Here is a 5804-nt window from a genome sequence, read left to right as displayed (position 1 = left end):
TGCATATGCATGTGTGCATTTATATGTGCTCATGGTGAGCATAAGCACTTATGTTGCATGTGAACACATGAACATATTTATGCATGTGTTTTAATGACAACTATGCCTTTGTGCATATATGCATGTGATTCTGTGAGCACAAAAATGCCAATAACTACATGTTTAAAACACACATATTTACCTACAAATGAGCTGTTTCAGTGTTTACGTAAATGTCCTCATGTCTCTGCATATCAGTAAAAACACTTACACCTGTGTCTGCACATGAATGACTCTATGCATGTGTACAGGTATGTGTACACACATGTGCCTGCGTGGGTTCAGGTATGCTTATCTGTATTTCTACATAAACATCTGGCGATGTCTGAGAATGTGTCTGTGTTTCATGAGTCTCCAGAAACATCTGTATATTTTTGTAGATGTATATATATGTGGGTGTCTATGTTTTTACATTTTTGAGGTTATGAATCAGTAAACACAGTCTGGAAGGCATATATTTATATACATATATGTATTTATGTGTGTGTGTGTATATAAATGTATATATACATATACATGTATGTATATATAATCTGTGCTTCTCTGGGTCTGTGCAAGTGTGGAATGCATATTACTCTGTGCCTACACACTTGCATGTATCTGTATGAGTGCATATGTGTATCTGTGTATACACGAAATGACTTCTGTTGGGACTCTGGGATTTACATTCATATTTGTGCAAACATGTATTTTTGGCTGTAGCTTTAAGAATGTATGTTCTGTGGGATTAGTACACACCTATAGGTCTATGTCAGTGTAAATATTTGTGGCATTGCACGTGTGCATGTGTGTATTCTGTTGTATGTGTATTTGCTTATAATGAGTATGTGTGTATGTAGGTGTGAGCACTTTCTTCTGGAAAGACTTTTCTGGTCATTTCCACATCTGCTTTCCTATGACACAGCCAGCAGAAGCAGCTCAAGATTTTCTTCCTGCTCCTGAAGTAGCCAAGAAAATGAATATTAAAAGATAGTCTCCTTTGAAAAACTGTTGAGTACTGAAAATGGTAATTATGGTTTAATAACACAAGCTTTTTATAATCTGAAGATAAAAAAAAACCGGTGGCTGCTCAGAGCTGCAAATCCGACTGCCATCAAAGACATTTCCATTGGAGACTATGGCAAGTACCTCTATCTTCCTTCCCATCTCTGACCCTAGGCAGGGTCCACATGCTGCCTCCTAGCTGTCCAAAGCCCACACCACAGTCCCCATCCCACCCTCTGCTTCCCCAGGCTCATCTATTATAAAGGACTCCAAAGTTATTCCTGCCTTCTTCCTCATTCTCTTTTTTTCCTTGTCTACAAATTCAGATTAAGATACCTGGTGTTATTGAATCCTTATGACAGCCTAGGAGGTAGGAACCAGTGTTATCCCCAGTTTATAAATGAGGACTAGGATCAGAGAATTAGAGCACATTGTGTGGGTCACATGGTCAATCAGTGGCAGACGCAGAATTCAAAACCAGGCCTGACACCAAATGCATGTTCCTTCTATTCTATCACTGACCATTTCTACTATCAAATGTGTCCAGGTCCCAGCACATTTTGAGATAGAGAGCAGGCACATCTGCCTCTGAAGACTGTGTTCTAAACCTTGATTCTTTCCTGAAATTGTCTCATTTAATTCTTGGAATGGCTTTAAAGGATATGTATGTTGTAAATTATGTCTCTCTGGGCATAGCTGTTCTCTATGGTGTAGGATGAGTCTGTGAGAACTCCAGGGGCATGTTTGAGTCTTCTGGGGCTAGTTTCTGGGTTAGGTGGCATGTCTCTGTGCAGTGGTGTGAGGCTAGATATTGTGAGGTGAGTGTGTCATGGATTAGGTCATTGGTTGAATAGCTAGTCTCTGCTATGGTGTGAGGTTAGGCATTGTCGGGTGAATCAAGTGAGGTGAGTCTGAGTGTAGCAGAAAAAATTTTTGTTACAGTGGAAGTCTATTTGTATTGTGGGTTTATTCTGTGTTTCAGAGTGATGAGTTTTATGTTGTGGGGTGAGTCTGTCTGAAGGAAGGTAGATCTAAGTATTGTGGCACAAATATACGGGTTGTGTGAAGTGTTAGGATGTTGTAGGTCTTGTGAATGAGCTTCTTACGATGCCAGACTATGAGTAGTATGATTCCTGTGTGCACTGTGAGGTTGTTCTCTACATTAAGGGAGACAGAGATGGGGTCAGGGTGAGGCAAAGCTGTGCATTGTGGGTTGTTTCTATGAATTATGGGCAGTGTGGATCTTGAGCAACTGGTTTGGAATAACTGTGCTTTGTGGGAGTGACTCTGACTGCTATAAATTTTATAAGTATGATTTTTTGGATATACTATCAGGAAAATCTATGGACTATAGAACATGTCTTCACATTGTAGGGCATGTCTAGGTGTTGTGGTCCATACATTGAAGTCTGTACATTGTGGTATATACCTTGGAGTACTGGGATGACACTTTACGGCATGAGTTAATTCTAGAAATTTTATAGTAAATAATCGTGTCATAGAGCCAGACTTTGAATTTTAGTGTATGTCTGTGCCTTATGGGAAATCTATGTGGGTTTGTTGTTGTTGTTGTTGTTGTTGTTGTTGTTGAAGGGGAGTTCATTGGGTATGGAGTTGTGTCTGTACATAGTCTGGCATTTCTGGAGGTTGTGGTCCAATGTCGTGCATTATGGGGCAAGTCTGTATGATACAGGCTAATGTACTATTGGGTGTGTCCTGGTGTTGTTAAGACATGCTGGGTTATTAGGGACATGTCTAGGTGTCTGGGAGCTTGTGTTTGTGTTGTAGGGCCACTCTGCATGCTATAAGACAAATCTGCCTTATGGTATAATTCTGTATGATATGGGGTATGTCCGTGTGTAACTGAGCATATCTTGAGTTTTGGATCTTTATGTTGAGTGGTGACTTGTTTTGTGGGATGAGCTTGTGTGGTAGGCATGTCTGTGCATCATAGAGTATTTCTCTCAGTAGTGTGGGACAATTCTGTGTATGTTGAGGTTTGTCTGTAGTATGGTGGGTCATGTATTGATTTCGTGGGGTGATGTGTGATTATAGTGGGATTTTGTATATGGAGGAGAGTCTGAATGCTGAGGGGCTTGTCAGTGCATTGTGGGGGAGAACCTTATATGGGGTGAGTTTGTATGTTGTGAGTTGATTCTAGATGTTTCGGAGTGAATTGGCATTTGGAGAAAGTCTGAGCATGATGTGGCCATTCTGGGACTGCAAGTGTCTGTACATTTTAAAGGTATTTTGTGCATTGCAGGACACATCTTTTCACTGGAGGTTTTGCCAAGGTGTTGTGGGGGTGAGTATGTGCACTATAGACTATGTCTAGGTTGTGGGCCAAGGGTGCTTTGTGGGGCAAGGCTATGTGGTAATGCATGTCTGGTGAAGAGCATAACTGTGCAATATGGAGTATGCCTTCATCCTGCAAGGCAAGTCTATGAGTCCTACAGCAACAGCAAATGGGAACAAGTTTTCTTTGTGAGATATTTGCCTTGTGGAGTATATGTGTTTTGAGGTGAATCTGTGCATTAGAATAAAATTTTGTGTTTGTGGGTAAAACGTTTGTCTCATAAGGTACATCTGTCCAGAGTACCTTATCTGTATTTAGATATTATCACCTAGTTTATGCATTGTAAGATATGTGTTGTGTGGCAAGACTGTGAATTTTGGGGCATGGCCAGATGTTTGTGGTCTGTCCTTACCATAATGAGGTAAATTTAGGCTGTGCATTGTAGGAAGATTTTTGCATTGTGGAACTTACCTGTGTTGTAGGGCACGTCTTGATGTTACAGAGTAAGTCTGGACAATTTGGGACAAGCCTGCTCACTTAAGTTCATTGTAGGTATTGTGAGGCATTCCTGCAGTATTATGGTGCAAGACTGAGCTTCGAGGCACATCTACATGTCATACTAATATGAGATGCCCTTCAGAGCAAGTCTTGGCACTTTTTGGAGAATTTTTGCATTGTAGGGTAAATTTTTGCATTGTGATGTGATTCCACGGGCCATGGTGGGAGTCTTGCGTTATGGAACATGTGTGACATTATAAGTTTGCCCAGGTTTTGAGAGGGAAGTGTGGGAATTATTGGAGAATGGGCGTTGTGAGGCTCATGTGCATATTGTGGAGTGTTTCTTGGTGTTGTGGTGTACGTCTATGTGTTTGGGGGCATATCTGGTGATTGTGGTGCATTATGGATTAATTATTTGCTTTGTTGATGAGTCTTTGCATTGTGAGATAACACCGTATATAGAGGTGAAAGTCTGTGAATGGTAGGACGAATTTGGAAGTTGTGTACAATTCTACACATTGTAGAGCGAATCATTTTTCTGGGGCATGTTTAAGAGCTACTGGACAAGACTATGCTGGTGGGGGAGCAGTGCATCTATGCATTTAAGGATTTAACAAGATGTTATGGAAGGATCCATTCATTATGGAGTGTATGTTTTTGGAAATATTCATAAGTTGTTATGCAATATTGTGTTTCTGGGGAGTCGGTATCTTATTAGGCATATTTGTGTATTGTGGGATATATATATAGGAGTTGTGGGAGAAGCTGTCCATTTTGGGATGTGTATGTTTTTATGCAATTTGGGGCACTATGAGATCGACCTGGACATTGTAGGGACAACTATGTGGTGTTATTGGATTCTGTGCATTGTTTTGAGAGTGTCTAAGTTGTGATTGTTGTCTGAATATTGTAATTTGTGTCTGGGCATTGTGGGACAAATGTGAGTTGTGAATTGATTCTAAGTGAGGATAAATCTGTATGTTATGCTGTGTTCTATGCAGGGTGGGTTTGTGTCTTTCAGGCTGAGTGTGTTTGGTGCAAATTTGGGAAATATGTGGTAAGTGTGTAGTGGGGTGAATCTTTGTTCTCTGGGGTAGGTCTATGAGTTGTTCATGGTTTTGCATTATGATGCAATTCTGCATATTGTGGGACAACTCAAAAACCTGTGAGCTGAGTTTGAGTACTGTTGTTTCTATCCATTGCAGGGCAACCATATTCTTAGTGAGAGTGTTCCTATGGGGCACGTTTTTATGTTTTAATGTGATTTAGCAACTACTTTTAGAGTCTGTGTGTTATAACACTGTGAGTTTGAGACTCTATGGGTCAAATCTGCATGTTTTGGTACAAGTCTAGGATTTACAGAGTTACTGCAGTGTAGGTAAAAGTGTGTCTTAGGCTAATTTATAGCTTGATTAGTGGCCAATGTAGTGCAATATAATCCTGTGTGTTGTGAGAAGAGCCTGTATCTGGGGGAAAGTCTCTTCATTGTAGGGTGTTACTACGTGTTGTAGTACATATGTGTGGTTACACTGCTTGGGAAAATCTTTGCACCATGGGGTAACTGTTAGTTGTGAGATGGTTCTATATATTGTAGAATGAATTTTGTCTTTTGATGTTATTCCATGCCTTGTTGGGAGAGGTTGAGTGTTGTTATTAACCCCAAGTATTTTGTGGTCAGTTTTTTTTTTGTGCTGGGGGACATGTGTGTGTTTGTAAAGGTGGGTGTATGTTTGCTTTGTCAACTCTGAATCTGTGTGAGATATCTACATGTCATGAGTTGACTCTGTACAATGCATGAGGAATCTGTACACTCTGGGGTAGTTTTGTGTGCTTTGATGCGAGTCTGAGTGGTAGGCAGAGTCTTGGCACCATACTTAGGAATTATAAAGTGTGTCTAGATGACTGTCATGGGGGGTGGAAGATGCATGTTTGAGCATGTTTCTGCACTAAAGGAAGAGTCGTGACGTGAGATGTGTCTCCTCACTGT

Source organism: Rousettus aegyptiacus, unplaced genomic scaffold (genome assembly GCF_014176215.1).
Source record: "Rousettus aegyptiacus isolate mRouAeg1 unplaced genomic scaffold, mRouAeg1.p scaffold_m13_p_9, whole genome shotgun sequence".
Lineage (NCBI taxonomy): Eukaryota > Metazoa > Chordata > Mammalia > Chiroptera > Pteropodidae > Rousettus > Rousettus aegyptiacus.
The sequence above is the reverse complement of the archived record's forward strand: the minus strand, read 5'-3'. Positions refer to the sequence as shown.